The sequence below is a fragment of the Myxine glutinosa genome, chromosome 6 (assembly GCF_964187855.1).
Source record: "Myxine glutinosa chromosome 6, kmMyxGlut1.1, whole genome shotgun sequence".
NCBI lineage: Eukaryota > Metazoa > Chordata > Myxini > Myxiniformes > Myxinidae > Myxine > Myxine glutinosa.
In genome coordinates this window covers 108,454,758-108,464,093 of record NC_136266.1, presented here as the reverse complement: position 1 = coordinate 108,464,093, position 9,336 = coordinate 108,454,758, and the positions used below count along the sequence as shown (strand labels likewise).

The 9,336-nt window shown below is 39.6% G+C and overlaps 1 non-coding gene across 1 annotated transcript; it reads left to right on the top strand.

Annotated features, from left to right (window-relative positions):
• Positions 1-8,214: 8,214 nt before the first annotated feature.
• TRNAA-CGC (transfer RNA alanine (anticodon CGC)) lies at positions 8,215-8,286 on the top strand. The gene has a single exon. It is a non-coding gene; the product is annotated as a tRNA-Ala (tRNA).
• The last annotated feature ends 1,050 nt before the right edge of the window (positions 8,287-9,336 follow it).

Here is a 9,336-nt window from a genome sequence, read left to right as displayed (position 1 = left end):
CATGTGCAAAAAGTGTTTTTTCCACACTAATACAAGTGCAAAAGTGGTTTCCTGCACCAACACAAGTGCGAAAAGTGGTTTCCTGCACCAACACAAGTGCGAAAAGTGGTTTTTCAACACTAACACAAGTGCGAAATGTGGTTTTTCAACACTATCACATGTGCAAAAAGTGTTTTTTCCACACTAATACAAGTGCAAAAGTGGTTTCCTGCACCAACACAAGTGCGAAAAGTGGTTTTTCAACACTAACACAAGTGCGAAAAGTGGTGTTTCAACACTATCACAAGTTCAAAAAGTGTTTTTTCCACACTAATACAAGTGCAAAAGTGGTTTCCTGCACCAACACAAGTGCGAAAAGTGGTTTTTCAACACTAACACAAGTGCGAAAAGTGGTTTTTCAACACTAACACAAGTGCGAAAAGTGGTTTTTCAACACTAACACAAGTGCGAAAAGTGGTTTTTCAACACTAACACAAGTGCGAAAAGTGGTTTTTCAACACTAACACAAGTGCAAAAAGTGTTTTTTCCACACTAATACAAGTGCAAAAGTGGTTTCCTGCACCAACACAAGTGCGAAAAGTGGTTTTTCAACACTAACACAAGTGCGAAAAGTGTTTTTTCCACACTAATATAAGTGCAAAAGTGGTTTCCTGCACCAACACAAGTGCGAAAAGTGGTTTTTCAACACTAACACAAGTGCGAAAAGTGGTTTTTCAACACTAACACAAGTGCGAAAAGTGGTTTTTCAACACTAACACAAGTGCGAAAAGTGTTTTTTCCACACTAATACAAGTGCAAAAGTGTTTCCTGCACCAACACAAGTGCGAAAAGTGGTTTTTCAACACTAACACAAGTGCGAAAAGTGGTTTTTCAACACTAACACAAGTGCAAAAAGTGTTTTTTCCACATTAATACAAGTGCAAAAGTGGTTTCCTGCACCAACACAAGTGCGAAAAGTGGTTTTTCAACACTAACACAAGTGCGAAAAGTGGTTTTTCAACACTAACACAACTGTGAAAAGTGGTTTTTCCACACTAATACAAGTGCAAAAGTGGTTTCCTGCACCAACACAGGTGCAAAAAGTGGTTTTTCAACACTAACACAAGTGCGAAAAGTGGTTTTGTCAACACTATCAAAAGTGCAAAAAGTGTTTTTTCCACACTAATACAAGTGCAAAAGTGGTTTCCTGCACCAACACAAGTGCGAAAAGTGGTTTTTCAACACTAACACAAGTGCGAAAAGTGGTTTTTCAACACTATCACAAGTACAAAAAGTGTTTTTTCCACACTAATACAAGTGCAAAAGTGGTTGCCTGCACCAACACAAGTGCGAAAAGTGGTTTTTCAACACTAACACAAGTGCAAAAAGTGGTTTTTCCACACTAATACAAGTGCAAAAGTGGTTTCCTGCACCAACACAAGTGCGAAAAGTGGTTTTTCAACACTAACACAAGTGCGAAAAGTGTTTTTTCCACACTAATACAAGTGCAAAAGTGGTTTCCTGCACCAACACAAGTGCGAAAAGTGGTTTTTCAACACTAACACAAGTGCGAAAAGTGTTTTTTCCACACTAATACAAGTGCAAAAGTGGTTGCCTGCACCAACACAAGTGCGAAAAGTGGTTTTTCAACACTAACACAAGTGCAAAAAGTGGTTTTTCCACACTAATACAAGTGCAAAAGTGGTTTCCTGCACCAACACAAGTGCGAAAAGTGGTTTTTCAACACTAACACAAGTGCGAAAAGTGTTTTTTCCACACTAATACAAGTGCAAAAGTCGTTTCCTGCACCAACACAAGTGCGAAAAGTGGTTTTTCAACACTAACACAAGTGCGAAAAGTGGTTTTTCAACACTAACACAAGTGCGAAAAGTGGTTTTTCAACATTATCACAAGTGTAAAAAGTGGTTTTACCACACTAATACAAGTGCAAAAGTGGTTTCCTGCACCAACACAAGTGCGAAAAGTGGTTTTTCAACACTAACACAAGTGCGAAAAGTGGTTTTTCAACACTAGCACAAGTGAGAAAAGTGGTTTTTCAACACTAACACAAGTGCGAAAAGTGGTTTTTCAACACTATCACAAGTACAAAAAGTGTTTTTTCCACACTAATACAAGTGCAAAAGTGGTTGCCTGCACCAACACAAGTGCGAAAAGTGGTTTTTCAACACTAACACAAGTGCAAAAAGTGGTTTTTCCACACTAATACAAGTGCAAAAGTGGTTTCCTGCACCAACACAAGTGCGAAAAGTGGTTTTTCAACACTAACACAAGTGCGAAAAGTGGTTTTTCAACACTAACACAAGTGCGAAAAGTGGTTTTTCAACATTATCACAAGTGTAAAAAGTGGTTTTTCCACACTAATACAAGTGCAAAAGTGGTTTCCTGCACCAACACAAGTGCGAAAAGTGGTTTTTCAACACTAACACAAGTGCGAAAAGTGGTTTTTCAACACTAGCACAAGTGAGAAAAGTGGTTTTTCAACACTATCACAAGTGCAAAAAGTGTTTTTTCCACACTAATACAAGTGCAAAAGTGGTTTTCTGCACCAACACAAGTACGAAAAGTGGTTTTTCAACATTAACACAAGTGCGAAAAGTGGTTTTTCAACACTATCACAAGTGCAAAAAGTGTTTTTTCCACACTAATACAAGTGCAAAAGTGGTTTTCTGCACCAACACAAGTGCGAAAAGTGGTTTTTGAACACTAAGACAAGTGCGAAAAGTGTTTTTTCAACACTAACACAAGTGCGAAAAGTGGTTTTTCCACACTAATACAAGTGCAAAAGTGGTTTCCTGCACCAACACAAGTGCGAAAGGTGGTTTTTCAACACTAACACAAGTGCGAAAAGTGGTTTTTCAACACTATCACAAGTGCAAAAAGTGGTTTTTCCACACTAATACAAGTGCAAATGTGGTTTCCTGCACCAACACAAGTGCGAAAAGTGGTTTTTCAACACTAACACAAGTGCGAAAAGTGGTTTTTCAGCACTAACACAAGTGTGAAAAGTGTTTTTTCCACACTAATACAAGTGCAAAAGTGGTTTTCTGGACCAACACAAGTGCGAAAAGTGGTTTTTCAACACTAACACAAGTGCGAAAAGTGCTTTTTCAACACTAACACAAGTGTGAAAAGTGGTTTTTCCACACTAATACAAGTGCAAAAGTGGTTTCCTGCACCAACACAAGTGCGAAAGGTGGTTTTTCAATACTAACACAAGTGCGAAAAGTGGTTTTTCAACACTATCACAAGTGCAAAAAGTGTTTTTTCCACACTAATACAAGTGCAAATGTGGTTTCCTGCACCAACACAAGTGCGAAAAGTGGTTTTTCAACACTAACACAAGTGCGAAAAGTGGTTTTTCAACACTAACACAAGTGGGAAAAGTGCTTTTTCCACACTAATACAAGTGCAAAAGTGGTTTCCTGCACCAACACAAGTGCGAAAGGTGGTTTTTCAACACTAACACAAGTGGGAAAAGTGGTTTTTCAACACTATCACAAGTGCAAAAAGTGTTTTTTCCACACTAATACAAGTGCAAAAGTGGTTTCCTGCACCAACACAAGTGCAAAAAGTGGTTTTTCAACACTAACACAAGTGCGAAAAGTGGTTTTTCAACACTAACACAAGTGCGAAAAGTGTTTTTTTTCCCACACTAATATAAGTGCAAAAGTGGTTTCCTGCACCAACACAAGTGCGAACAGTGGTTTTTCAACACTAACACAAGTGCGAAAAGTGGTTTTTCAACACTAACACAAGTGCGAAAAGTGGTTTTTCAACACTAACACAAGTGCGAAATGTGGTTTTTCAACACTATCACATGTGCAAAAAGTGTTTTTTCCACACTAATACAAGTGCAAAAGTGGTTTCCTGCACCAACACAAGTGCGAAAGGTGGTTTTTCAACACTAACACAAGTGCGAAATGTGGTTTTTCAACACTATCACATGTGCAAAAAGTGTTTTTTCCACACTAATACAAGTGCAAAAGTGGTTTCCTGCACCAACACAAGTGCGAAAAGTGGTTTTTAACACTAACACAAGTGCGAAAAGTGGTTTCCTGCACCAACACAAGTGCGAAAAGTGGTTTTTCAACACTAACACAAGTGCGAAAAGTGGTTTTTCAACACTAACACAAGTATGAAAAGTTGTTTTTCCACACTAATACAAGTGCAAAAGTGGTTTCCTGCACCAACACAAGTGCGAAAAGTGGTTTTTCAACACTAACACAAGTGCGAAAAGTGGTGTTTCAACACTATCACAAGTTCAAAAAGTGTTTTTTCCACACTAATACAAGTGCAAAAGTGGTTTCCTGCACCAACACAAGTGCGAAAAGTGGTTTTTCAACACTAACACAAGTGCGAAAAGTGGTTTTTCAACACTATCACAAGTGCAAAAAGTGTTTTTTCCACACTAATACAAGTGCAAAAGTGGTTTCCTGCACCAACACAAGTGCGAAAAGTGGTTTTTCAACACCAACACAAGTGCGAAAAGTGGTTTTTCCACACTAATACAAGTGCAAAAGTGGTTTCCTGCACCAACACAAGTGCGAAAAGTGGTTTTTCAACACTAACACAAGTGCAAAAAGTCGTTTTTCAACACTAAAACAAGTGCGAAAAGTGGTTTTTCAACACTATCACAAGTGCAAAAAGTGGTATTTCCACACTAATACAAGTGCAAAAGTGGTTTTTCAACACTATCACAAGTGCAAAAAGTGTTTTTTCCACACTAATACAAGTGCAAAAGTGGTTTCCTGCACCAACACAAGTGCGAAAAGTGGTTTTTCAACACTAACACAAGTGCGAAAAGTGGTTTTTCAACACTATCACAAGTGCGAAAAGTGGTTTTTTCCACACTAATACAAGTGCAAAAGTGGTTTCCTGCACCAACACAAGTGTGAAAAGTGGTTTTTCAACACTAACACATGTGCGAAAAGTGGTTTTTCAACACTATCACAAGTGCAAAAAGTGTTTTTTCCACACCAATACAAGCGCAAAAGTGGTTTCCTGCACCAACACAAGTGCGAAAAGTGGTTTCCTTCACCAACACATGTGCGAAAAGTGGGTTTTCCACACTAATACAAGTGCAAAAGTGGTTTCCTGCACCAACACAAGTGCGAAAAGTGGTTTTTCAACACTAACACAAGTGCAAAAAGTGGTTTCCTACTCCAACACAAGTGGGAAAAGTGGATTTTCAACACTAACACAAGTGTGAAAAGTGGGTTTTCAACACTAACACAAGTGCGAAAAGTGGTTTCCTTCACCAACACCAGTTGTTAGGGTTATGGATAGGGTTATGGATAGGGTTAGGGTGAGGGTTAGGGTTAGGGTTAGGGTGAGGGTTAGGGTTAGGGTTAGGGTTAGGGTTAACCCTTTACAGCCAAATGACTTGGTCATTGTCATGTCCAAATATCAACTGTCCAAATATCAATGAATAGATTTGGTGAGCAAGACGAAAGCATCCTTTTGTAGGAAAAGAAGAAAAGGGTGTTATAATATATGAGAGAAAATAGTTGTTCAGGGGAGAGATTATACATATCTAACCGCGTGATCGCGAACGAAGAACGAACGAACAAAAAGAACAACAAATAAACGAATAAGACCTGGGAAGGAAATATTTTTTGGGGGTTTTTTTTTTTTTTTTTGTGAGTACAGATATTAAACAAGGAGGTACGGGGTGAACGACTGGTACGAAACAGAGAACGAAAATAATTTCAGCGCATTCGACGAATCGCTGAGAGAAAAACAAACCACAAGGTCGGAGACGGTACGGTAGTCTAAGCCTACGAGTACTAGGCCGCAGAATACTCGATACCATTAACCGACGATTGTGTATACATGTACGAAAAATTAGCACCGAAAATTTTCCAAAAGATACGCTATAGGTACATACACCGAAAGATAGATACAGTCTCGACAAAAACACAATTGAGAAATATCACTTAGCTTCGAAAGCGTGAGCGCATGGAGCAGCTTCGAAAAGACGTGACCTCGCCGTGATCTCGCGAGATCTCCGGATCTCGCCGTGATCTCGCGAGAACCACTTTTCGCAATAACGACATTGTTGCCCAGTAATGACATCATGCAGTGCCTGGAGAATGCACAGGAAAGGAGCGGTGTACAACAGAGCATGATGTGATGGGCCTCTGCCCTCTCCCATCAGCGAGCCCAGTGCTTCAGCTCCACATCTTTCCCAGATCACTGCTTTGATTGAGGTGTCAAAGACAGTTCATAATTGGGGATGTAGCTCAGTGGTGGAGTGGCATGCCTCGCATGTGTGAGGCCCTGGGTTCAACTCCCGGCATCTCCATTTTGCTTGTGGTATCTTTTCAATTTTATCGTCAATAACGAATCGCAAGTTCAATTAATTTTAAATAATTTCGCTGCTGTGGTTTTGGTCATCTGAAGCAACAATCCAATTGGTTACAGAGACTTTCATCGCCATAACACGCTGTGTTAATTGGTGCTCTTTCAATCTTTTCTCATGCCCTGTCGTCCTTCTCCTTTATTTGTCATCAATCTGCAATATGAGGAGTTCACGAAAGTGAGGCCTGAGTGTTCGAGTCCCAGTGTCTTGATATGGAAATTCAAATCCACTCCTAATTATGACAAAATAATTAATTAATTGATTAATCAATAAAAATGAATTGAATTACTCCGAATTATCAAAAAAACAAATAATTCATTGATTCATCAATAAATAATTAATCGATTAATTTGATGATTCAATTCATCAAAAATACCTTGGTCATTGTCATGTCCAAATATCAACTCCCCAGCTCAAAAGGTGCCTGAGATGTGCCCAGATGAGAAAGGAAATAAAAAAAGTTCTTCATCAATCGACAATCATTCGGTTATTAATTGATTAATCAAAAAAACTGAAAATACCGTTTTTGCCAAAGCAGTTGCTCACTATTGTGCCAAAATTTCTGCTTCCTCACTCATCGGATGGCTGAGATATCGCCCGGACAAACAAACAAGAAAACAACCAGAGTGAAATCTGAGTACTCCCTTTCAGCGCGCATCATTGCCGGGCCCCCTTCGTTGCCCAGTAATGACATCATGCAGCGCCTGGAGAATGCACAGGAAAGGAGTGGTGCACAACAGAGCGTGTCGTGATGGGCAAAGCTCTGCCCTCTCCCATCAGCGAGCCCAGTGCTTCAGCTCCACATCTTTCCCAGATCACTGCTTTGATTGAGGTGTCAAAAACAGTTCATAAGTGGGGATGTACCTCAGGGGTAGAGCGCATGCTTTGCATATGTGAGGCCCTGGGTTCAACTCCTGGCATCTCCATTTTGTTTGTGGTATCTTTTCAATTTTATCGTCAATAACGAATCGCAAGTTCAATTAATTTCAAATAATTTCGCTGCTGTGGTTTTGGTCATCTGAAGCAACAATCCAATTGGTTACAGAGACTTTCATCGCCATAACATCCTGTGTTAATTGGTGCTCTTTCAAAATTTTCTCACGCCCTGTCGTCCTTCTCCTTTATTTGTGATCAATCTGCAATATGAGGAGTTCACGAAAGTGAGGTGCGAGTGTTCGAGTCCCAGTGTCTTGATATGGAAGTTCAAATCCACTCCTAATTATGAAAAAATAATTAATTAATTGATTAATCAATAAAAATGAATTGAATTACTCCGAATTGTCAAAAAAACAAATAATTCATTGATTCATCAATAAATAATGAATCGATAAATTTGATGATTCAATTCATCAAAAATACCCGTCACAGCCAAAGAACTTGGTCATTGTCATGTCCAAATATCAGCTTCCTAGATCGAAAGGTGCCTTCGATATTGCCCAGATGAGAAAGGAAATAAATAAGTTCTTAATCAATGGATAATAATTCGGTAATGAATTGATTTATCAAAAAAACAAAACATACCGTTTTTGCCAAAGCACTTGCTCACTAATGTGCCAAAATTTCTGTTTCCTCACTCAAAGGATGGATGAGATATCGCCCGGATAAACAAACAAGAAAACAACCAGAGTGAAAACTGAGTTCTCCCTTTCAGCGCGCGTCATTGCCGGCCCCCTTTGTTGCCTGGTTATGACATCATGCAGCGCCTGGAGAATGCACAGGAAAGGAGCGGTGCACAACAGACCATGTCGTGATGTGGAAAGCTCTGCCCTATCTCATCAGCTGGCCCAGTGCTTCAGCTCCACATCATGTACAGATCACTGCTTTGATTGAGGTGTCAAAGATAGTTCACAGGTGGGGATGTAGCTCAGTGGTAGAGTGCATGCTTCGCATGTGTGAGGCCCTGGGCTCAACTCCCGGCATCCCCATTTTGCTTGTGGTATCTTTTCAACTTTATCGTCAATAACGAATCGCAAGTTCAATTAATTTCAAATAATTTCGCTGCTGTGGTTTTGGTCATCTGAAGCAACAATCCAATTGGTTACAGAGACTTTCATCGCCATAACACCCTGTGTTAATTGGTGCTCTTTCAATATTTTCTCATGCCCTGTCGTCCTTCTCCTTTATTTGTGATCAATCTGCAATATGAAGAGTTTACGAAAGTGAGGTGCGAGTGTTCGAGTCCCAGTGTCTTGATATGGAAGTTCAAATCCATAGTAAAGGCAGTTTATGAGATATTTCACAAATCTGTTAACTAAATTGTTACCAAAAAATTTCTTCACCAATATGTTTGTATAGGTGTGTAATAACATGTGTTAAAATGTTGAAGTTCAACTCCCGTGGGAAACCCAGAAAAAAAGCTGTTGAATTCGGGTACCGAAAAATTGTTTTTGAGAATTTTTTTTTTTTTAATCCGCCCTTAAGTAACTTATGAGGGGTCAAATAAGGGTTTTTCATGATTCTGAGTTGATTGTTAACATTTATATTTTCACTTTTACATTTACACACAAAGTAGCTTTTATTTCACATACATATATAATACTCAAGAGTTATTTCTCATTCACAATGTCAGAAGTTTCAACAGTCATTGTCTATGTCTTCTTCAGACTCAACAACATCATGACTGCAGTTTCTGCATGTAATGCCATTACAGACTCCACAGGCCGAGATGCACGTGACCCCATTCTTCTTGCAGCTGCATCGCCGGTTGCTGCAATCTCCAAGACAATTACAGCTCGTGAACTGCAATAGCTCCTCAGGAGCCGTGGGGTCCAGTGTTGGAACTGGCTCATACCCATGCACACCTATTGTCCATGCACACCTATTTCTCATTCACAATGTCAGAAGTTTCAACAGTCATTGTCTATGTCTTCTTCAGACTCAACAACATCATGACTGCAGTTTCTGCATGTAATGCCATTACAGACTCCACAGGCCGAGATGCACGTGACCCCATTCTTCTTGCAGCTGCATCGCCG